Source organism: Equus asinus, chromosome 21 (assembly GCF_041296235.1).
Source record: "Equus asinus isolate D_3611 breed Donkey chromosome 21, EquAss-T2T_v2, whole genome shotgun sequence".
Classification (NCBI taxonomy): Eukaryota; Metazoa; Chordata; class Mammalia; order Perissodactyla; family Equidae; genus Equus; species Equus asinus.
Window position 1 is genome coordinate 23,168,355 of NC_091810.1, and position 25,805 is coordinate 23,194,159.

Here is a 25,805-nt window from a genome sequence, read left to right on the forward strand (position 1 = left end):
ACCACGAAGTTTCCCTAACAGAAATGCTCCAAATTCCACGCTTCCAACTTCCTCAGCCTCCTTCCTCGAGAAGTCTCCCCCCCGTATTTGACAAGCAGGTTGGTGGGATCACTTGGGCAAAGATTACAGGTAACTTCGCTTACTTATTTCCAGTATGTAACTGACAAGTGAAACGAGGCACGCACAAACTTCGAACATGCCGGAGAGCTGGAACTAAGGGAAGTCTTTGGCAGATCCCAAAGCACTTGTTTCCCGGAGCGGAGGCCAAGTATCCGAAGCCCGCATCCTCCTTGGGCGTGAGCTTCGTCCACACTTCATCCCTCACCGCTCCCCGGGTTTTCTTCCGTTTTTTAAAACCCTCCCCACTGGGGCCCCTACACAGGCATTATTCTCCCAACCAGGCAGCTCAAGGGAAGGCTACACTTTAAGAAAGATTGTTTCCTTGAATGGACTCACATATGACACCCCCACCCCCACCCCCAAAAAAACTATTTCCTGCAGTTGCTACAACAGTTTCCAACTTGAGGGAATGCCAATCCAGTCTCGAATGGGTAGCCCTCAAAGCCAGTCACTGGAGTCGAACATTTTTTTTTTTTTACCTCAAATTAACCCCTTAAAAATGCCCGCAGTAAAAGAACCCCCAAATGCATGCAAGTGCATGCAAATTCACCAAGAACTCCCGGAGAGCGGGGCGAAAACTTCTGCGCCCAGGGGGACAGCACCAACTCCCCACGCCCTCTTCCCGGCCCCAGCCGCTACCTTGGTGCCCGGGGAGCCACGCCGGTTTGGGGGAGCAGGGCGAGGAGAGGGGTTAGCAGCCGCTGGGTAATCCCATGTTCGCGAAGAGGGAGCTCGTTCCGTTAGGATGGAAGCGGAACACCCACACCTCCTCTCGGCGTGCTCTTTCTCTCCACCCTCTGCCTCCTCCTCCTCCACCACCACCACCTCCTCCTCTCCTCCCACCCCAGCGAGCCAGAGGAAACACTTCAGCAGCACATCCACATGGTTACTGCACTTTGAAGCGGCTCCCGGCGGCTTATATAGGCCGGGAAGCTCCCTGGGCAATGTAGTCCGAGTCCGAGGTCGTGGCGGCGCCTGGGGCTGCGGGGAAGGACTACAAATCCCAGAATCCCCTGGGCTCCCGGGCTGGGCTCTAAATAGACCGCGCGCCGGGACGAGGGCGGGGCGTCTTGCGGGGAGTCCGGGCTTTCAAATCCGTCTCTTCACAGAGAGCGGGCTGATTTGGAGCCCGTGACCCAAAGCCACCCGTGGGGGGCGCCCCCAACCCTTGGGGACTCTCCTCCGGCTGCCCCATTTGCCTTGAATCCAGGTATCGCTGGGAGCAGGGGGCAGGGAGGAGCTCGGATTTCTGCTTTGGGAAGTTTTTACAAGCTGTACCCACCCTCCCCCCGCGTTGAGTCCCCGAGCCAAGAATTTCAGAAATCCAGGGCACAAAAACGCCTGTGTTTGCGGTCAAGGATTAAAGGCGCGAGGTTGTCTTTGTTTAATCTGCTCCGCCTTGCTCTGGTTTGCACAGAAAACTAAGTCTGGGAGCGACGGTCCACGCAAGCGGGGACACGGGCAAGCGGCTTGAGAGCACTTTTCTGTGTCTGAACTCCGCTTGTCTTTCCTTGCCCGGCAGGAGGTAAAGAAACGCAAGCCTCTCCTGTGCACAATAACGGAGCCGTGTTGTGACTTGCCAGCCCTGAGGTTGGGATGCAGAAAATAGAGACCGCGACCTCGGTCTTGACCCTGCTTCAAGCAGCCCCTCTGCTCCCGGGAGCTGTAAATGCTTAAGTAAATAAACCGCAAACCAGAAAAATAAGGGCTTCGGAGAGAGCCGCTCACACAAAGATGCATGTCCGGACGGGGTAACCTCCAGCAGCTCCGACAGGAGTTCGGGGACAGAGTGGGTTGCAGCTCACAGCTAACTAGTGCCTGGGCTCCCAGGCTATAAGCTACTTTAGGCTCTGGCTTTTGGAAGGAGAGCAAGGGCTAACCTCCGAGGCCAAGTCAGCCGGCTGCCTTCCTGCTTCAGAAATGCATTCATTCCACAAACGTTTCCTAAGTGTCTACTGGGTGCCAAGCACTATGCCAGGCGCTGGGGCACAGTAGTGAGCCAAAACCCATCACAGCATCCCAGTCAGGCACTGCCTGACAGGCATAGGATCTGCCATAACAACAATAGTGGCAACAATAATTGAGGCTGATTTTATTAAGCTCAGACCACATACATTTTTCATGCATCACGCCATTGAGTCTTAACAACCCTTGGCATATTTATTATCCCTGTTTGACAGGTGAACAACTGAGGGCTCAGAAATCAGGTAACTTCCCAAGATGACACTGAATTAAGTGGTGCATCCTGGAATCTAATTCCAGCCTATAAATGTTCTAAAGCCTTGTCTTTGGGGAAATCCATCACCACTGCCTTAAATGGTCTCCCTCCCCAGTTTAGGAGCAGCCTCTGAGCCCTTGGGCGAGTCATTTTCATCTCTTTGCCCCACTTTTGCCATTGTAGAGGGAGATAATCATGAGAATTTGCCTACTTTCTATCAAGATTGCTTGATATAGAGTCAGCAGTCTTGTGAAACTTCAGGAACAAATTAGGGGAGCACCATAGCTAGTAATTATTACTGATATAAAATGCCAAAACTAATAATAATTACTGACATTTATGAGGTACATGCCATGTTCCAGGCATTATCCTAAGCTCCTTATGTACGTTATATCATCAAATCCTATAACAAACCGTTTTTTTACTAATGAGAAAACTGAGGCAAAGAGAGGTTAAATAACTTCCCCCAAGTCATACAGGTGGCTGGGCTGCCTGAGTCCCAAACTCTGGACCTTAACCACTACCCTCCACTGCTTCCCCAGTGTAAACATATGCATTGTATTTATTTGCTCATATAAGCATTTAATACCACTCCAAGAATGAGCAAAGCTCTGAAGTAGACAAAGTTTGTGTTCCTTCCGTTCACTACCGCCCTTCCTCTCTTTTGACACTATCCCCTACTCACAGGGCACTAAAACCTTCTACCTAAGGCCTCAAGCTACCACTCCTCATCATCAAGAAATTTCCCCATCTTGTCACAACAAAGGGATCCACACCTTTCCCATCTGTCCCCTCTCTTCTTTTCCCCCGTGAAAACAATCTGTTCCATTTCTAAAGGGTTTTTGGCTCTACTTTTCAAATAAATTCAATGGCTAAGTCTATGCCAATTTAACTGGTAAACTAAAGGGTAATTATTTCTTGTGCTCCTAATTCGGAAAAACAATGGAATTCCAACAGAGGTTTTCTGAAGAAAACTTAGGCTTGATTGAGAGCTGGAGATGGGTGATTTTCATCCTCACCATACAGTGGACACTTGACCCTTCTCTGCTTTAGCCACTGTCTTCCCTCCCAGACCACAAGTTTCATTGTAGGCAGGGAGTATGTTTTATTCGTGCTTTTATCCCTACCTCCCCTAACCCAGCAGGCCCTAGTCCTCTGTCTGCACATTTTAATAGATATCTAAAAAAAAATTTTGTTGAAAAAAGTGTCTTAATAGGTGTGTCTGGCATAGGCAGCCTAGATGAGCATATTTTTTGAGCACACAAGCCTTGTGACCCAATCACATAATAGACTGTTTCCTCCCCATGTGTGTGTGAATGGTCCTATTCAACATTTTGCAACTGGCACCAGGTTCTGGAAGCTCCTAGGTCACTAGAAAGTAGTTTTGCTAAATTTGCTATGATGCTAAGAGGTTCTCTATGATGATGTATGATTGATGATTGATGGTGAAGTGTATCATAATAAAAGGGTCACTACCCAATTCATTCTTCATTATCAATAGAGGGAAGGGGACTTGTTTTTCTTCACTGTATTTTTTTCCTGGAAGAATTTTCTACAACTGTGGTTTCCAATACAGTCGCCACTAGCCATTTAGGCACTTACAATATGGCTAGTTCTAAGTGAGATATAAAGTAGGTATAAAATACATGTTGAATTTCAAAGACTTAGTCCAAAAAAAATCAAAATATCTCGTCAATATTTCATATTGATCACATGTTGAAATGATATTTTGGATCTATTGGATTAAATAAATGATCATTAAAATTAATTTCACTGCTTATTTTTACTTAATGTACTGCTATGATATTAAAAATTACATGTGTGGCTCATATTATATGCTATTGGACAGCACTGGTCTAGAAAACCAAGAATCTGATTCTCAAGATCCAATTCAAGATGACAACCAGCCCTGAAAATTGCCATTTATGACTTTGCCCTTGAAATGCCTATGCAGGGAAGTGGGAGGACTTTGCAGAGTCAGGATAGTATCATAGACTGAGCAGAAGTCTGAAGAACATCCAAAACTAGCACACCAGCCTACCCCCAGGGAAACCCTACAAATAGAAATAGGTTTTCGTCAGCAGTATACAGCTGAAAACTGCATCAGAATTAATCTGCATAGAAGCCCACCCTCAAATGCTGCCCTGATTAAGACAGCAAGATACACTGGAGAAAGCAGGGATCAGAAAAAGTGGGCTTGCCATCCAGCTCTGCCCTTAATATCCATATAACTGTGGCTAGTCACCTAACCTTGCAGAGGCTGTTTTTTGATAGAGCAAAGCCGATAATCCTTGCCCTGCCTACCTGACCAGATCCAATGAGTCATTTGACACGAAGGACTTTGCAAGTTCACCCTAGTTATACCAGAGTAAGAGAACATTTTCAACTGGCATGGAGAAAACATTGATGTGTCATGATATAGTTCTCAACTCCAGACCAAACTTCAGATTATTGGGGCAGCACTAGTCCCAATTTTCTCCCGGGCAAAAGATTTTAATTGCCTATGAATGTCACAATGAGCCTGAGTGCTATAATTTAGAGCTTCTCCAAATCACTCTTAAATAGCCAGGCAGTGAAGTCAGAGAATTCAATCTATTTTTTGGTGTGATGTGTTTCCTACGTATGCCATCCAACACGAGAACTATCAGTAAAGAGAAATAGCTACCGTGTAGCCACTTTTCCAACTAGTCTGTCCTGGTCATTGTTAACTTTTTGTGGTGGAGAGAGGAAGTCACAGCCCTCTGATAATCTTATAAAACCCATGGATGTTTGCCCCACCACAACACAGATACTCACAATTTTAGCACCAGTTCTTAGAATTTCTTGTACCAACCTCCCAAAACTCATTCATAAGCACTCCAGAAAGACTAGAATATCTTTTAACTCCATCTTCCTGTGATACTGTCTCTTCAACAGATAAACTCTTTGAACACAGGGACTAGGTCCTATATTTGTGTATGCTTTGTAGCATTTAGCTCCACTCTGGAGACAGAGTGGATGCACAGCATTTACTGGCTAATTCACTGTGGAACCTCAAGGGTGGTAGAAGAAATGACGCACAGACACATCGCAGCCCTACTTGAGATGGAAAAGTGCAGCTGGTGTTTGGACGAGAGCAGAAGAGAGAGCAGTTTGGTGTGGAGCTAGGAGAAGTAAGATGTTTTTCCTGAGCCCAGACTCTGGGTATCCTGTGAGGCTAACAGAAGGCATTAACAGGGAGAGGCCCTATGTTAGTTGTCCTGTCTCTGGAGTTTAGAATCTAGAGACTGCTGGTCAGTAACCTTGTACTTGGAGTGAACATGGGCAAACTGCCAATAATTCAAGATCCAAAAGGCAACATAATAGTTACAGAAGAATGCAAAAATTAAGCAGTTACTAGTTTATACTACAGAAGTGACAGCTATGTCATCTCTGATGATTGCTGCCAACAGTGTCTAGAACCATGCGAGCAAATAAAGAGCACTATTATTTTCTTATACATTATCTTCCTGTGAAAGAAGCAGAACCAGGGGTTTATTATCAACTCAGACATTTCCCCCGTTTCCTGCTTCACATCTGCAAGACTGTCATCTGGTGGCTGAGCAAGATCTGGAGACTTGAAGAAATCTTGGGAAAGGCCTCATTATCTTATCCTAGTGTTTGAACTGAAAGGAAATCTGTTTGTCAAAAGAAAAACAGAAACCTCTTCTTTACAGAAGAATTCAGCTAATACATCTAGAGGGAATAATAAAATTAGAAAATCACCATTTTGGAGCTTCCAGTGTAATAACTTATTTAGACAAAGATATAAATTCTTTAGACAAACCCCCAGGGCAAAGGTTGATGGTGAACAAGATATTCATAATGGTCTTAAAAATCACCCCACATATTACCCACTAATTATGAAGTGGAAAATGGACTTTTACAATGAAGAAATATGGCAATCACCCACATTAAACCAAGTGATCAAATTTACCATCAACTAGATGCTATTTGCATCCTGATATGATTCTATAAGAAGCACACAACATCACATGAAATGCTCTTGTCAAAAATATTTGAAAAACAATCAAACAAACCCAGAATGTGGGGCATTCTACAAGACCATTGGCTTAGACTCTTCAGATAAATCAGTGTCATTGAAGAAAAATGGCAAGAGGACTATCTAGATTTAAAAAGACTAAAACAAACATGACAACTAAATGCAGCATGTGACCCTTGATTGGATCCTGGATTGAAAGAAAGAAAAAATAAATCTATAGAAGACATTTTTCTGCAATTGGAAAAATTTGAATGTAGATTATATATTAAAGAAAATTGTGGAATTATTCTTAGGTGTGATAATGGTATTGTGGTTATGCCCTGGTCCTTAGGAGATGTACTCAAAAGTATTTAGTAGTGAATCTCATGGTGTCTAAAACTCACTCTCAAAAACTGCATATCTATTTAATCTAAAAAAGTATATGTTTAGGTACTTGTACTTGTGAATCTTACTCAAAAAACTATATAAAATCTTGCCACGTAGATATTTCTATGCCCATTTTTGTGATTATTTCAGAGTTACACTGGAGAATTCTTTTATACCTTCGAAGGGGATAGTTAAGTGCAATAAATTATTTAAAAATATACATTTAAGTTTTTAGGTAAAATGCAAAACAAGCTAGTTACTATAACTAGGCAGCTTCTGTGTCAACAGTCTCCAAGTATGAGTAATTCTATTTGTTGCAATATATCCTTCTCAGGATCTTTTCAAGTCAACCAGAAAAGCAAAGGGAATTATGCATGAGAAAAGGGAAGTGGAAAACTTGAGAATTTTTATAGGCTTCATTTTCTCCTTCTCCTGGGAAAATTATTTAATGATCAATAGACCTAGCCCCTAAACCAGGCACTGGATTCCACTTAATTCAGTTACCCAGCAAGTGGAACTGGTAGTTTTTTCACTTCCTATGCTATATCAGTGTATCCAGACTCAAGAAAACTAACTGCTTCCTTTTGTTCCCGCTTAATTCTGTTCCCAGATTTAAAGTAGTATTTTCCTCTAATTGTGGTTTTAGGATATGAGTAACCTCTATCGAGTTCAACCCAGATGGTGAGTTTGAGGTCAGTCCTTAATGAAAGAGGTCAGTTAGGCAGGGTCAGCCAGAGAAGGGGGATCGGAGGGGTACAGGGTGGGGAAGAGGGATCTATTCAGGACTGCTTTTTTCGTTACTTGCGTGCCTGGCTGTCAGTATTAAACTGATATGTAAAGGGTGCCTACAGACTCTGCTAGGTGCTGTGCAGGGCTCCAGGGAGAGTGGCAAAGACTGAGATGAATGCAATGGCTTTTGCTGTCTGCCTTTTTCTTAATCACTGCCTTCCTTCCAGAGGAATTTCAAATGTGGTGTTTAGATGGTAACAAATAAGAAGATTGACTGCTTTTTAATCATAGGTCGTAGTGCTCAGCTGGTCTTTCATTCCGTTTCCTTCACTGTTTCTTTTTTCTGGTAATATTTTGCAGCTCTAGCAGCTGTGACCTAGGAAATTGCCTAGATGCTGTGCAGGTCCTCTGGTCTTCCTTAATTACTTCACCACCATCCAGGCACCTGATGGTTCACACTGGAATATTTCTCCATTAAAGGTACACATGATCAAGATGATCCTTTGTCACTGGAACACTTATATTGCATATAATATAGCAACTGAGGGCGAGAAGTAGCTGCTTCTGAGTAGCTTCTCTACTCAACTCCCCCTCAAACAAGCCCTGTATTTACATTGATAACTGTGCTACTTCTTAGGAGGAAAAGAAGGAGGAAGCAGAAAGTGCGTCTACCATAAAGGCAGTCTGAGTCTCCCCCAACACCTGAAATACTGTGCAGAGACAGACGAAACTAGCTATCTCTGGAGCAAGTGAGCCATTCTGTAAAGATCAGTGTTCGTTAGAAAAAAAATTAAACAAGCCTATAGTACTCATATGATCAAAAATAAATGAGGATATTTAAAAGAAAAAGATTGTTGTTTCCAAAAGACTCTCACTCATAGGAAAAGCAAGGTCTTTCTTTCTAAGTTTCTGCATATTGTGTTTTGTACCTGACTAAGGAAATGTAAAAAGGCTCAATGAAAAGGTTTCTGTGTAGTTAGCAAGTAAACCTGGTCTTACCCCAAAATGATTCAGGTAAGAATTTGCTAATTATTTTTAACTTGTGCATTATTGAACGATCATTTGATCTTCAGAAAAAGCAAAATGTTTAAGTTCATCTGGTTTTGGAAAAGTTCACTTGACTCGAGAAGCAGGATTAAAAGCTACTATTAGAAAATTTGTGTATTGTTTGTTGCTCTTGCTTTAAAAAAAAAAAAAAATAGAAGAAGAGTGGGAATAGTCTGACCCCAAATCAGTATTAGAAATTAGGTTCTCAGATTAAATTAGCCTGTATTTCTCTTCCACTTAACTTATTTTCAGAACATTATCACATGGGAAGAGCCACCAATATTAAAAAGAAAAGGAAAAAAAGATTTTTTTATAGTGCTAACCTATTTTGGAACAATCTTTCGAAGCAATGCAGTGGCACTTAGTGAAATATCAATCCATACTACAAAGTAAAGGAAGGAGAAAAACTTTTCATCTGTTTCATGGAATAACTCTTAATCAGCAAATAATTAAATTTTGATTAATTACAGCCATTAAATTATGAGTCTTACTTGGTGTCACAATCTCATTTAAAATATAGTAGAGCCAGAAAAATCTTGGGAAAAGAGGTAAAACTTTGGGGAAAACAGTAGAGCTTTCCTTAAAAGTCTATTTTAGGGGGAAAGAAATCATGGATTTTCATCATTCCCCCATAGAGAAGAAGCCTGCTCAGGAAGTGTAGGAAACTTTTTCCTCATAGGATGGGACACCCTGATAAAGATGTGTATTTGGCAAATGCTGGCATCCATAAAGCACACAATAGCAAAGAGAGTTGGCAGATTTGGGGAGAATTTAGAATACATGAGTGGCCTTCAGAATACTTTCCAAAGCTATGTTCTTTTGTGCCTTTGGTGCTCCAGCTCCTCCCACAGTGCCTGGCAAATGGTGGATATTCAATATATACTTATTTATAGACACATCATTTACATGCATGGGATATCTGGGTCTCTAAGGGTCAGTGAAAGTGATAATGGAGATCCCTAAACTATTATAAACAAACTAAGTGGCCTTGGTTATTTAATATTCATCTACATATATTAAGAAAAGCTCATTCACTTAAACATTTTTATTAAATTAAGATATAGCCAATACTAACTAGTAGGTTATCTGTATCCTAGACAGGCCAGCCTTCAGAAGCCTATCAGGCCTACAAGTAGAGTGAAGTCAAAATGCTTGGATTTTTCCACTCCTAGGTATCTGTCTACCCAGAGAAATGAAAATATACATCCACACAAAACTTGTACACGAATGTTCATGGCAGCATTATTCATAACAGGCAAAAAGTGGAAACAACCCAAATGTCCGTCAACTGATAAACAGATAAACAAAATGTGGAATATCTCTACAATGGAATATTATTTAGCCATAAAAACAAATAAACTACTGACACATGCTATAACATGGATGAACCTTGAAGAATCATGCAAAGTGAAAGAAGCCAGTCACATGAAAGGAGGCTACATATGATATAATCCCATTTACATGAAAGGTCCAGAACAAACAAATCTATAGGGACAGAAAGGAGCTAGGTGTTTGTCTAGGGGCTGGCAGGGAGTGGGGGTGCTGGAGGAAAATGAGGATGATGGCTAAAGGGGATGGGATCGCTTGTTGAGGTGATGAAAATGTTCCAAAACTGATTGTGATGATGATTTTACATCTCTGTGATTAGTCAAGAAACCATGGAATTACACACTTTAAATGGGTGAATCATATGCCATTTGAATTATTTCTCAATAAAGCTCTTACAAGAATAAAATGTGGATTTGAATCCTGCGACTTGTCACTTACTAGCTTAGGTAAGTTACTTATCTGAAAAGGGGCCAACATAGTGTCTACCTCACAAGGTTGTTGCTATAAAGATTAAATGAGATGATCCTGGTGAAAAGCCTCAAACATAACAAGCACATAAGTGGTAGCTAATATTGATTACTAAATGGCATTGCTCCATCCACAGCCCATGCTGCTATATTTTGTGCCATTTAGGGAGCACCCCAGGCCTCATGCCACAAAACCTGCAGCACAGCCTCTTGTGAAAAGGGGACCTTGGTCAATCAAATTCCAGCTCTTTAGATTTAAATGGAGAAACAGAGAGACTAGGGTAAATGACTGTGAGGCTTAAATTTTCGAGGTCACAGGGGTTGGGTGAGCTCTATGCAAATCAAAGTGATGGAGGAGTAGAAATAACTATGAAGGAACAGAGGGGAATACAGAAGAGATGCTCAGAAGGAGAAATGCCATAAGTGAAGGTGAGGGTCGCCAATACCTATGGCTGCCTGAATTCCTGATAATTCCCTTGTCCAATCCCAAGCCATTTGTAACCATGCAATATGCCGCTGCCACTGTGTAAGTCAGTGTGACTAAGTGCTAAATAGCAGGGGTGTTCCTGAGGTCCAAGGCCCACATTCAAATCCCGGCTCACCACCTATTTGCTCTGTGACTTTGGGCAAGGCACTCTATTGTCCCTTCTTCAGATAAGTCATTTTGCCTGAGCTCTCTGAGCCTTAGTCTCCTCATCTGTCCAATGGGTATCATGATAGAACTTCCCTCACTGCATTGTTGCAGGAACAAAATGAAATATTGCATTTAAGTGCTCAGCACATAGTAAGTACTCAATAAAAGAGAGATTATTAGTTAATACTGCAGTCTTTTTTTTTCAAATTAATGTACACAAGGCATTTAATTAGATAGCTGGTTATACGAGGTTATTTACAACATGAAGTCCTTTAGTTGAAAGATAAATTGTATAAAAGGATGTTTGATAGTGGAAATTTTAGGAACAAGTGACTACTCAATCCCTTCTTTTGCTGATGAAGGAATGGATATCTAAACATTCAATGGTCCTTCCAGATCACACAGCCAATCAGAGGCTCTGGGGGGATGAGAAGCCATGCTTCCTGCCCCCTGGCTGGAGCTCGGTCCACTGACTCTCAGATCCCTGGGATTGAAACTACTAAATTAACTTAGCAAACTTTCCGACTTAGTCTTTAACAAGCTCTTCATTATTTTTTTAAAATAGGATACATAAGTAAAGTCTGAATACTTACTTTTTTATTATCTAAATTTTACTATATAAATTATAATAAATTAAATCCACTATTTATTGTAGTAAGGTTTTATTCCACTTAGCTATTGGCTTGTCCATCCATATGGCCAAATTCCACCAAGAAAGAGACACTTTTCTATGGGAAAAATCACAAGAATGTTCTGAGTTGCCAATGACCTAAACTGTTCTTCTGTTGCTGTGACCCAGAGAAAGAATTCCTCATCGTGGAAGGACAATAGAGTCCTTCCAGGAGTGACTAATTTTTTTTCACATGATGGTAATACCAATTATCCTAGAACTGGGAGGGGTAAAAAAAAAAAAAAAACAAACTCAGACTCTTACTGTCTTGTGGGATTTCCCAGAGGAGCGAGCATGGCACAGTTCTTTTTCTTTTCTGAAATTATTTTTAAATTAATTTGCTTCTGGCCCGGTTTACTTTTATTCATTTCTATAGCCATTGCATCACACCCAAATGAGTTTCCTCTTTCTATTGTTAGACAAATTTTCTCAAAAGATTTTAAAACTTTCTGCTTCCTCTTCATTCTGTTTTGTGGGTGAAGCATTTTTTTCAGACTCTTTTCTCCAGGAGTCCTCTTGAGTTAGAAAGTTAAATGATACTCTGTGGGTAGGAGACTTTGAGAAAGTTTGGACAGTCGTAGGAGGACAGTTTGTGAGGTGACATTTACTGTCTGTTGGCTTATCTGTGGATGTGTCTCTGGTGTCTTGTATCTAACACTTAATAATTTGTCATTAATCATCCTCATAATAATGGTAAACACATTATAATAGAAACCATATATTGAGGTCTTTACTGTGTGCCAAGTGCTTTACATATATCATTCTATTTAATCTTCATCACAGTCCTAAGAGATGGGTTTTATTAACCCTATTTGATAGATGAAGAAAGTTAAGAATTCCAAAATTTAAGTAAGTTCCCCAAGATCATTCAACTTGTAAGCAGCGAGGACTGCCTGAGTCCTAAGCTCTTACTCATTGTTCCCATGCTTCTCAAACCATGGTCCTCAGACCAGCAGCATCAGCATTATCTGGGAAATTGTTAGAAATGCAAATTCTCAAGCTGCACCCCAGATCTGCTGAATCAGAAATTCAGGGAGTGGGCCCCAGCAATTTGTGTTTTAAGCAGCCCTCTGGGTGATTCTGATGGATGCTGAAGTTAGAGAATCAGCTGCAGCATGCTAGGCTTTATAGGCATGAAGCCCTCATACTTGTAACTGGGGAAGTGGGAAGTCTGTCTGGGAAATGACTGCAGGAACTTTGGGTTGCCTGGCCAGGACCTGGCTGGGACTGTGGCTTTCTGTCTCTCAGAGGGAGGGCTGAGACTTCCTATGGTTCCGGAGGCCCCCAAGATCTCCAAGGGCTGAGTAGTTGGCATTTCTCTAAATTCCCCTAAACAGCTGGCATCTGAGCTCAGCCTGTGTGTGCCTGAGTCCTAAATGGTTATTATCACTCTCCAATTCCCAGCCCTACCTCATGCAAAATCACTCATACTTTCCTAGCAATAAGGGAGAGCAGTGAGGGTGAGAGATGGAGGGGGGCAGAGTCCCTCTCTGGTGCACAGACCCACCATGGTCTGGCTGTGCCCCAGCCAAAGAACATTGTCCGACTCTCCAAAGGATGTCCTGTGCATCTGCTGACCTTCTGCCTGTGAGTTCCAGCCTGCACCAAGTGATAACGCTAGAATTGAAATACGTATTTGTGTTAGTTTCTTGTTACTGCCGTAACAAATGATCACAAACTTAGTGGCTTAAGCAACATAGATTTATTTTCTTATAGTTTCGTACATCAGAAGTCCAATGTGGATCTCACTGGGCTAAAATCAAAGTGCTAGCAGAGCTGCATTCCTTTCTGGAGACCCTAGGTGGGAATCCATTTCCTTGTCTTTTCCAGCTTCTAGGGGCATCCACACTCCTTGCACTCCTAGGCTCATGTGCCCTTTCTCCATGTTCAAAATCAACAATGTTGCATCTTTCTCAGCATTATTTCATAGTCACATCTCCCTCTGACCAAAGCCAGGAGAGACTCCTCTGCTTTCAAGGACCTGTGTGATTAGATGGGGCCCATCCTGATAATCTCCCTGTCTCAAGGACCTTAAATTAACACTTCTACTAAGTCCCTTTTGCCATATAAGGTAACATATTTCCAGGTTCTGAGATTAGGACATGGTCATCTTTGGGGGCCATTATTCTGCCTACCAGAGTCTTCTCTTGTAGAACAGGGCAACATTCTCTCTCTCTTTTCTTTAATTTTATTGAGTTGACATTGCTTTATATAACATTATGTAAATTTCAGTTGTATATCATTCTATTTAGACTTCTGTATAGACCGCATTGTGTTCACTACCAAAAGTCTAGTTTCCATCCATCGGTATGTGCCCCTTTGCCCTTTCACCCTCCCCTCACCCCTTTCCCCTTTGTTAACCACCAATATGTTCTCTGTATCTGTGATTGTTTATTTGTTTATTGTCCACATATGAGTGAAATTATACAGTAATTATCTTTCTCCATCCAACTTATTTTGCTTAGCATAATATCCTCAAGGTCCATCCATGTTGTTGCAAATAGCAGTTTCATCTTTTTTATGGCTGAGTAGTATTTTATTGTATATATACCATATCTTCTCTGTCCATTCATCTGCAACATTCTCTTTTGCAGACTATAGTTGCAAATTTCAAAAGATAGGAACAACAACACAAAATGAATTCATCTATTATTTTTCAATTAGGGGAATATGTAAAGCCATGTTTTCTTGATTCCAAGACCATTTACTGAAATATATACTCCTGCTTTGAAAACATTTTTTTTTTGAGGGAAAAGGAAGCGCCACCACATTATAAGTATCCACAGCTCAAAAGACGCATCCAGATTTCAGAAACAATACACTAAGATGGAAACGTGTCTCAGAATCAAAGTGATTCCATAATAATACCAACTAGTGTTTATTTCCCTTCTTATACTTACATTTTTTATCTCAATAAAGCACTATTGTGAAAAAGGCAAGGTAGGAAACTCAGGCTCATAGAAGTTTAATGACCTGAAGTTTCCTAAATAGATGCTAGGACCCAAAGCCAATCTTTGACTCTAATTCCAGGGCTCCTTCTATTATGTTAGTCAAGACTTCCCAGAAAGACATTACTTCCTCAGTGATCTCCAAGCTTTGGGTCACAGCCCCCTGGGGAACCAGTGATTACAACGATTGGGGGTTCATTCATATGTCAGCATCAATGAAGCCTGCAATGATAATATATATTTGTACCTCCCAAATATACACAGGAGCCGATGTGATTTAATGTGCAGTTTCCTTTGCTGAGGTACTGCCTTTACAGCAGCGTCTTGACATTTCACTTTCTAAATAAATGGATACTAAAAGTAAAATTGCTGTTGTATGAGCATCTGAAATATAAATATATATATTTATATTATACACGTCTATATATTTCTCCTTTACAATTAAGCTCTCAATTTTGAAAAAGTTGGGAATCGTTGTTCTCCCTCATTTTATTTGACAAAACATTGTGACAGCTAGGATCTAGAAGAGAAACATGACTCGGATTTCTTATGTTAGAAAGGCACATAAAGCCTGTTTTACTTGCTCTAAACCTCTTTTGGTGCCATTCTAGCTTCCGCTCATCCTTCTCTCCAATCACTACTGTTCAGGAACATCAGGAAGTTAAATGGATGGTAAGTTTGGAGAAGGAAAATTGTAGGTTGTACTGGAGTTGTGAATCACAGTGCTTGCGATGCCTCCGGCATTACTAAGAGAAAAATGCCCCTCCCAGCACAGATACTAAAGGGGTAGCACTAGTGGCTTATTTCATGAAAGCAGTAGTTTACCAACTGTTTGGATCAGCAGTATCTGGGACCTTGTTAGGAATGCAAATTCTCAGGCCCCACCCCAAGACCTACTGAATCTGGGGGTGAGCCGACCAATCATTGCCTTAAGTGATTCTGATGCACATTACAGTTTTACCTGGACTTCTAATTATAGCTGATTGGACCCAGAGATGACTGACTGACTCCAGGGCAGCTAAACCCTTGGTAGGTTCCCCTTGGCCTACAGTATGCTCTGGCGTGAGAAAGTGGAGCTGGGCAAACCAGGCTTCCCGTTTTTAGCGGCTGAACGGGGAAACAGTGATAACCTTGAGTGTTCACAGCATGGCTGAAGCTGAATGAGGCTGTGCCCTAGTGTTGAGGCCACGAAGGGTCAAGAGCATGCTGGAAACAGGAACTGTACTGTGACTAAGCAGAAGCTGTGAAGCTGGGGGTGGGGGGAACGGGACAGATATTGAGGAGAGAGTGAGGAAGGCAAAACAATTGGAGGAGAAGGAATGAGTGTACAGGAACAGGAGACCTTGGAGAAGTGGGGAGTGGACTGAGAGAGCACCTGAATGAAGATCAAGAACACTGTCGGCAGTCCTTGGAACTGCTGCAGACGCTCCAGGATGTGCTTCTGTTCTTGACAGTGTTCCCATCCCTTCGGAAATAGAATCATTCCATTTTCTGCAGCTCCTCTTCTCTCTGTGTACCCTTAAAACTTATCTCTTTTTTGCATTTTCTTTAAGGAAGACTTTTTTTGCGGGGGAGGGAGGGTGATTTCAAGGAGGAAGAGAAAACCAAACCCTTTGAACAAGAAAAGAAGAAAAAAACAAACAAAAATGAAAAGTTCTTTCTATAAGTTTTTCTCATTGGCTACAGCACAAATTAGCAAAACTAGAAAGCTTCAATTAATAGGCTTTCCAATCAGGTGATTTCGGTACACAGTGACTCTGAAGAACGCCTAAGGAACGAGCCACAGGGCAAAATGTTTCTGCCCCTTTGGACTTCTCATTTTTACTATCTAAATATACAGAGGAAAGTATCCCATTTAAAAAAAATAACACTTTGGAATGCTCATTTTAGATATTAAATAGGTTGATAATCATAATCATCATAATAACTAATAATTCTTAAGCTATTTCTATGTACTAAGCAACATTCTAAGTATTTCACTTTTTAGGTTATTTCATGTCAGTTCCACAAGGTCAAGAATTTTCATTTGTTTTGTTTGCTGTTGTATCCTCGGTGTCTGGACTCATGCTTGGCAACTAGTCGGTACTCAATAAAGACTTGTTGAATGAATTAAAGTGGATCTTCACAAAACCCTTGGGTGGAGGTGCTGTTATACCCATCTCGCAGATCCTCCTGGCTATAAAGATGGAAAGTCACATCTTGAATGTCTATGGCAGCATAACACTGTCAGGCAGCAAGCTTTTGCTGAGACAAAGACCCTGATCTCCAGGGTTGGTCTCGCAAATGTTTTGAAGCACTATTTCAGGAATGTTGATGTTCAGATTTAATCCTTTCCAGTCTGAAGGTTTTTATTCTTTCAATGATTCATTCATTTATTCTACAAATATTTACTTAGCACTTATACATACCCTGTGTTGTTCTAGGAGGATATAGCATTGAACACTAAAGTTGTTGTACCTGCCCCCATGGGAATAGAGATAAATAAACAAAGTAATTTGACATAGTGAGAAGGGCATGAAGACGATAAAAGAGGTGATGTGTCAGAGCATAATGGGGAAGGATTACTTTCTATTTGGGGATCAGAGAAAACTTCTCTGAGGAGGAAGCATTTGTGTCAAGACCTGAATGACCAGAAAGAGCCAGCCATGAAAAGCGTAGAGCATCGCAGGTGGAAGGAGCAGCAAGTGCAAAGAGCTCATGGCGGGATTCTGCTGCTGTGTTCTAGGAGCAGTAAGAATAATACCTCGACTGGAGCATGGTGAGCACAGCACAAATGATGGAAGATGAAATGAGAGGGAGGCAAGGCCATAGTGGCAGCCAGGAAGTGTGTGCTCAGATCCCCCTTCAAGAGCAAACCTACTGCAAGGACAGTCAACTGACAGCCTCTAGCAGCAGCCCATGTGGGATCAGCCACAGTGTTCAAACTGAGGACATGCTCTTCCTGGGCAGCTCCAACCAATGAGTGAACACGGTGGGAGGATTAAGGTTTGGCCATTTTGGCTAAATGCAAGACTCCTGTAATGAGCAATCTTTACTCTCGAGCTTCCTGTTGGACTGGCCTAGACATCTGTGTATAGGTTCTCCAGAGAAGTAGAACCAGCAGGAGATACATATATACAAAATGAGACTTATTATAAGGAACTGGCTCACGTGATTATGGAGGCTGAAAAGTGCTACAATCTGCCATCTGCTACCTAGAGACCCAGGAAAGCCAGTGGTGTCGTTCCAAGGCCTGAGAGCCGATGTTGTAGATTCTAGTCTGGGTCTGAAGAACTGAGAACCAGGAATGCTGAGGGCAAGAAAATATCAATGTCCCAGTTCAAGTAGTCAGGCAGCGAACAAATTCAACCTCCCTCTACCTTTTTGTTCTTTTCAGGCCCTCAAAGGATTAAATGATGCCCACCCACATTGGAGAGGGCCATCTGTTTTAACCAGTCCAGCCAGCGATTCAGATGCTCATCTCTTCCGGAAACACCCTGACAGACATACCCACAGACAATGTTTATCCAGATATCCAGGCATTCCATGGCCCAGTCAAGTTGACACATAAATTAACCATCCCGAGCCCCAGGCTCCCAGGCATTTCCTGCCCAGTGCTCCTCCCTGCCGCCTTCCTTTCTCGGGCCTCAGACCTGAGTTGTAGTCTGGAACCTTTCGCTGCCTGCTCCCTCTTATTTCCTCTCCCCTTTAGTTTTCACAGGCGTTATCACCAATTAATCTCCTGCCTTTCTAATTGCATTTTGGCATCTGTTTTGGAGAGGAATGGCACTGCCACAGTTCATACGAGAAGTGGTCTAAAAAAGCGGGTGATAAGATGGGGTTTGGGGACCAGGTCAACCACTGCTTGGCTGGCAATGAGGACTCATCTTTGAGTGGTGTGTAGGGTATGGATAGTCCCATGCACAAGGTGGCAGCCTAGTTGCTAAAAATTTTACTGGTGGTGACCTGGGAAAATATCCATGTGGAAAGGAATGTCTGTGCCAGTGTGTTGATTCAGAAATTTGAAAAGTATAGAGGAACAGTGCATCCAAGGATAATGGGATTGGCTGGTTATTACCAAGTTGCATTGCCCCCCTACAGAGGGATAATGAGAAACTGAGGGCAGTTCACAAACAGTTAAGAATTAAGTGTGAGAGCCAGAGGGCCTCTTTGGTAGCTTGCAAAAAGGCCTTTACCTACTGCAGTGCAAGAGCAGACCCAGCTAAGTGGCAGACTGATGATCTAACTGTTAGAAACCAGAGTTCCCCAGATGTCTGGATGCTCAGCCAAGGCAGGTCTCCCAGGCTAAAGTCAGGGATCAGGTTGGAAAAACCTGGGACCTGAAATGTGGCTCAGGGACATCTAGGTGGACGCCCCTGAGAAGTATGGCTCTGCAGACTTCCCTGAGCCCCCAGAGCCTGTGGAGGTGGCCTATCCCTTCTATGGGAACTAACAGTTCCCCCAAGTGGGAAGACACGGCAGAGCCCCCTCTCTTACAAGGCAACAGGTTTCCCCCCACCACCCCCAGGAGCTGCCACCACCTCCTCTGTGGCTGCCAGACTATAAGGAGGGTTCAATCCCAGTATAGCCAAATGGAGTAAATGCTAGGCCTGATAAAGGAGCAAAGAGATTTTATTCTAAAGGAGATGCAAGAATTAATCACATGGTGGAGAAATTACAACCCTTTGTGCGTTGTTGATGGGAATGTAAAATGGTACAGCCACTTTGGAAAACAGTTTTGGCAGTTCCCTCAAAAAGTTAAACATAGAGTTACCATATGAGCAAACAACCCCATGCTAGTATATACCCAAGAGAAATGGAAACACATGTCCACACAAAACTTATACACGGATGCTCATATGCTGTTCATAGCAGTATTATTCATAATAGCCAAAAAGTGGAAACAATCCAAATGCCCATCAACTGATGAATGGATAAATAAAATTGGGTATTTTGGCCATAAAAAGGAAAGTACTGATTCATGCTTCAACATGGATGAACCTCAGACACATTATTTCATGTGAAAGAAGCAGTCACAAAAAGTCACATTTTGTATGATGCCATTTATAAGAAATGTTCAGAATAGGCCAGTCTATAGAGACAGAAAGTAGATTAGGTGTTATCTAGGGCTGAGATGAAAGAATGAGGAAATAAGAAGTGATTATTAATGAGGTTTAGAGTTTCTTTTGGGGGTGATAAAAATGTTCCAAAATTAGATTGTGGTGATGGTCATACCATACTGTGACTATATTAAAAAAACATTGAATTATATACCTTAAAAGGGTGAATTTTATGGTGTGGGAATTATATCTCAATAAAGCTGTTTAAACAAAGAATTACCTAGTACGTACACATAATCCTGGACTGGGACCATGTGGGTTTGTTTTTTTTAAGATTTTTTTTATTTTTCCTTTTTCTCCCCAAGACCTCCCGGTACACAGTTGTGTATTTTTAGTCGTGGGTCCTTCTAGCTGTGGCATGTGGGATGCCGCCTCAGCATGGCTTGAAGAGCCGTGCGGCGTCCGCGTCCAGGATTCAAACTGGCGAAACCTTGGGCTGCCGAAGTGGAGCGCGCGAACTTCACCTCTCGGCCACGGGGCCTGCTCCTGGGTTTTTGATTAAGGGTCCAAAACATAAGACTGGATGAGCAAGAATGTATCAACTTTGAGGGACTCACTTGGGAGGTGGGATTTCATGCCTTGGCAAGAACCCCAGGGAAAGGGGAAAACTCAGTGGCAGGTGGCTCAGAGAACCCAGGAGAAAGCAGTGGCTCGCTCTGAATGAGGGTGAAATGCAGGGTTGCTGAGGCCAATGGAGGAAAGGACTCGATAGCTCAGGGAAGTAGGAATGCTGTTTGGATTTGTTCTGAGAGGCCAGGAGACCCACTGAAGACTATGTTCCACAGGAGAGCCCATAGGACACATGTTCCCCAAGGCCATCAGGTGTGCACGGAGCAGAGGGGTGCAAGCACGACTGGGCAGTTCAGCCAAGGCTTGTCCCTGCAGGCCGTGCTGACTAGGAGAGGCGGCCACTGAGCTGGAGCTTGCTAATAGTGATGGAGATGGCAGGGCCTGGAGCAATATAAGCCAGCTGGTGGCGTTTACCATGAGCAGCCAGGGGGCTACAAAGGGTATAACAGCAGACAAGCTAGGCAGGTCGCCAAGGAAACTTGACCTGCAGGGCATGTGCAGATGGTAAAATAGGCGAGTAACCAAGAAGGGTGCTGCTTAACATCTGCAGTCAGAGAGAGGCTACGGGTGGTGAGCCCACTAAAAAGAGTGGCTGTAGACGTCGGCAAGCTCAGCCAACACAGTCCCCAATCTTAGCGCTGTGCGGGATACGGCATTGTTACCAGAGGAGAGTAGTAAAGCTTCAGGCATATAGTGCATCGCCATGGATTCAGTAAAAGTGTTTTTTTCTATCCTAGTCAGGAAGAAGAATCAGGAAGTGTTCACATTAAGATGGAACGGGTAAAATATTACTTTACTGCAGGGGCCAAATGCCTCCAACAGTTGCCCATAGCCTGTTTTCCTATGGCCATTGAGTTAAGAACAGTTTTTACATTTTTAAAAAAGATTTTTATTTATTTATTTAATTTTTCCTTCTCCCCAAATCCCCCCCAGTACATAGTTGTATATTTTAGTTGTGGGTCCTTCTAGTTGTGGCATATGGGACGCCGTCTCAGCATGGTGCTCAGCTGATGAGCAGGGCTAGGTCCCCACCCAGGATCTGAACTGGCAAAATCCTGGGCCACGGAAGTGGAGGGCGCAAACTTAACCACTCGACCACGGGGCCGGCCCCTTTAAAGGTTTATAAAATAATGATAACAACAAAATCAAAGAAGAATATGCAACAGAGATCATACGTGTCCCACAAAGCCTAAAATAGTTGTTATCTGCCCCTTTATAGAAAAAGTTCATCAACTCCTGCTTTACGGTTTTGCCCCAGGGCCATGTCACTGCTCCTGCCCTCTGTGATAATGTAGTTTGAGAAGAGCTGGACTAAACTATCTGGACATCTAGCAGAATATTATAAGGCTCTCTTACATTGATGATATTGTTAGGCAGGCAGGATGAGCAGGTAGAGGCTAGAACGCTGGGGGCCTTTGTAAGAAACACACACTCCAGAGATGGGAGATAAACCCATGAAGATTCAAAGACTTTCCACCTCAGTAAGGGTGGGTTCAGTGGTCAAGTCTGTGCTGAGGAAAAGGAAAGGAAAAGAAAAAGACAAAATGCTGCATTGTGCATCCTTACTACAAAGAAGGAAGCACGAGGTCTTTTCAGGTTCTGGGGGCAACATTCCACACCTAGGAATACTGCTCCAGCCCATACACCAGGCGACATGGAAGGCCAGGTTTGAGTGGGGCTAAGAGAAGGAAAAGGCTCTACAGCAGGTCCAGGCTGCGGTGCAAGCAGCCTGCTGCTGGGGTCATACAATGGCAGCCCTCCTGGTGTTGGAGGTATCAGTGATGCAGAAGATGCAGGATGGAGATGATAGCAAGCCCCACTGGGAGAATCATAACAGCAGGCCCCTGGGATTCTGGAGCAAAGCTGTGCCATCCACAACAAAGAACTACTGTGATGGTTGAATTTATGTCAACTCAACTGGTCCATGGGGTGCCCAGACATTTGGTCAAACGTTATTCTGGTGTTTCTGTGAAAGTGTTTTTGGATGAGACTAACATCTAAATTGGTAGACTGAATAGGGCAGATTGTTCTCCCTAATGTGGGTGGGCCTCATCCAATCAGTTGAAGGCCTGAATAGAATGAAACAGCTGACTCTCCCCCGAGTAGGAGAGAATTCTTCCTGACTGCCTTTGAACTGGGACATCGGCTTTTTTCCTGCCTTCAGGCTCCAACTGAAACATTGGCTCTTCCCGGGTCTCGAGCCTGCCAGCCTTCCAACTGAAACTAGACCATCAGCTCTTCTGGTTCTTGAGCCTTTGGACTCAGGCTGGTACTTACACCACTGGTTCTCTTGGGGCTCCATCTTGCCAACTCACCCTGCAGATCTTGGGACTTGCCCACCTCTATAATCATGTGTGCGAATTCTTTATAATAAATCTCTTCCTCTATATAAATATATATACATCCTATTAGTTCTACTTCTCTGGAGAATCCTGACTAATACAATTATGCACCTTATAAAAGACAGCTGTTTATATGCCACTGGACCCTGGTAGAGATAGAATGGTTGGCTACCAAACACAGAGTAACCATGTATCTAGAACTGCCATCATTAGATGGTTCTGTCACCAAGTCCCAAAGTTAGGCAGGCTCAGCAGCAATGTGTTATCAGATGGAAATACTACATTCAAGATCAAGCCCGAGAAAGACCTGAGAACCTGAGTAAGCTGCTTATAACCACCATTGCACCAGTGCCCCACCCTCTGCTCACATCTATGGTCTTCAAGGGGGTCTCGTAAGCCCAGCAGAAGGAGGAGGAAAAAGCCCAAGCTGGGTTTATGAATGGGTGGGCTCAGGATGAGGATGCAAACCAAAAATGGATGGTAACTGTGTCACAGCCAAGCTTAGGAGCTGCCTTGAAAAACAGTGGCAATGGAGAATCTTCACAATGAATAAAGTTTGAACTGTGCCTTTCCTGTTTCAAGAGCCTCAGCCAGAACCACTGTCTGGGAACTTGCAGAATGCCTTATCCACAGGCATATATTCCCACACTGCAGAGCATTTGCTCAGGGGACCCACTTCATAGTGAGGAATTTGCAGGGGTAGATCATGGCCATGGGATCCAATGGTCTTATCCCATACTACACCAACCAAAAGCAGCTGGCCTCACAGAGAGTAGGAATAACTTAATGAAGGCACAGTGGAAATGCCAAGTTGGAGGCCATCCTCTGCAAGGATGGGGTCATCTCTAAGAATGCAGTATGTGTATTCAATCAGAGATGTCTATACGGCACTGTATTCCCAAGTAGGACGAATACATGGGTTCATGAACCAAAGGGTGGAAGTAGAAGTGGTCCCACTTATTACCACTCCTAACAACCCACTGGGGACTTTGTTCTTCCCATCCCTGAAACTTTGGGCTCTGTAGAGTTGGAGTTCCTGGTCCCCAAGAGAGCGCACACTTTCTATGGACACAGGAAGAGGTCATTGAACTAGAAGCCATGGCTGCCATCAGGGCACTTTCGACTTGACAGGGAAATTGACCATGAGTAGCAGGAAAAGTGTCAGGTGTCTTCTCAAAACTGTATAATAGCACTGCCTGTCACTAAGAGTAGAGTCTTACCAGATCCTACATAATCTGGTCCTCTGTTACCTTTCTAACCTCCCTTCTTTTTTCCCTGTCCCTTACTCTACTGTAGCTATATTGGCCTCCTCGCTGTTTAGTGAACACACACAAGTCACCTTCAGGCCTAGAGTCTTTCAGCCAGCTTCATTATATGGCAAGAAGACCAGCAGGAGGATCTCAAATGGGAAATGGAGGGTGGGAGAAATTCTAGATAAATTGCCCTAATTTATGGAGAGTTGATTGCTGAGCTGTACTTTTTTTTTTTTCGAAGATTGGCACCTGTGTTAATATCTGTTGCTGATCTTTTTCTCCCCAAAGCCCCCAGGTACCTAGTTGTATATACTAGTTGTGAGTGCCTCTGGCTGTGCCATATGGGATGCCACCTCAACAAGACCTGATGTGTGGCGCCACGTCTGCACCTAGGATCCGAACCTGCGGAACCCTGGGACGCTGAAGCAGAGTGTGCGAACTTAATCACTCAGCCATGGGGTGGCCCCTGAGCTGTACGTTTAACTCTAATTCCTAGCACAGGCCTCCTCACCTAGAGATTTCTCATCAATTTTTTCCACTTACTCATTGCTTAGTGACCAATAAGAAATTATTTAATGGATTGAGTGATAAGGTTGATACCGCCTGGAAAATTCACAAAATTTCCATCTTTGATAACGACTGCTAATAATAGGAATTTTTTTGAGCTATTGTTAAATGCTAAGCTTTTTACATACTTTATCTCATTTAATCCTCGTAAAATCTTTAAGAAGGTGCTATTATAATCCCTCTTTCACACATGAAGAAACAGAGGATCAGAAGGGTAAAGTAATTTACCTGGTCATACCTCTTGCAAGTGGCCTCCTTTAAACACGGCTCTTTCTGAGTCTAAAATCTGTATTATTTTTTCAACAATTTGCTTCCCTTTAAGAGAAAGAGGTCTTGATTACCGCCATTCGTTCATTTATCTATTAAGTCAATAAATATTCACGGCGTGTTTATTATGTGCCAGGCCTGGGCCTAATTTTGCTGACACAGTGATGCACAAATAGGCAGGACCTGTGCCTTCATGGGGCTTCCTGCCTAAAAGTGTAGCAGGACCACGAATCAGAGGAGTTCGGGTCTCGGAAGGGCAGAAGACACAGAACATGCTGTGACTGAACCTTTGCAATGAGACTAACAAAGATTATCTCTAACCTAGACCCTAGAAGCTGTATTGTGCACAGTAAATATATAAAACCTTGGTTAAAGCATTGACCTTCTAGCCTCATCAATTATAAATGGGTATGGTAATAATAGGTTTCTTGCCAAGTGGTTGTGATCTCAAATGAGAAAATGTGTGAAAGCTCTTGACAAACTGTAAAACAGTCAACGAGGAGGAGAGGACTTTTAAATTTCACCTTTTTTAAAAATTGAGATATGATTGACATATAACATTATATTAGTTTTAGGTATACAACATAATAAATTGATGTTTGTATATATTGCAAAATGATCAGGACTTTTCTTTATATTAAAAAAATTCAAACATGAACTAGGGAGACTAGTACAATAAACACTCAAATACCCATAAACCAGGTTCAACAATGATCAACTCACGGCCAACTATGCTTCATCTCCAGCTACCCCTCGAACATCCATATTTTGGGAAGCAAATCCTTGATGGCATATCTTTTTATCCATATATATATTTCAATACATATATCTCAAAGGAAGGGATGCCTTTAGTAGACATAACCACAAATATCATTATCACTCCTAAAAAACTAAAAACAAATTGACAGCAATTCCTTAATTTTAGCAAATATAATTTGATTCAGTGGCCATATTTCCCTGATTATCCTAAAAGTTTTGAGATCAGTAGGTTTGAATCAGTATTTAGATAAGGTTCATATATTACAGTTGGCTGAGACCTTATTTTTAACCTACAAGTTCCCCCTTCATCTTCTGTCTGTTTTGCGTTTATTTTTTTGCTGAAGAAATTTGGTCCTATAAAACAGTGGTTCTTAAACTTTAGTGTGCATCAGTATGCAT

The 25,805-nt window shown here is 42.6% G+C and overlaps 1 protein-coding gene across 6 annotated transcripts in view; it reads right to left on the reverse strand.

The window, feature by feature from the left end:
- ITPR1 (inositol 1,4,5-trisphosphate receptor type 1) overlaps positions 1 to 1,182 on the reverse strand; it is a 318,989-nt gene extending 317,807 nt beyond the window's left edge. For 5 of the 6 annotated variants that reach the window (XM_014868351.3, XM_014868350.3, XM_014868348.3 and 2 more), the window contains exon 1: positions 760 to 1,013. The gene's annotated coding sequence lies outside the window, so the exon portion shown is untranslated. Of the gene's footprint in view, positions 1 to 759 lie in introns of all 6 variants that reach the window. The other variant, XM_014868346.3, reaches the window with a different exon arrangement.
- Positions 1,183 to 25,805: the final 24,623 nt, after the last annotated feature.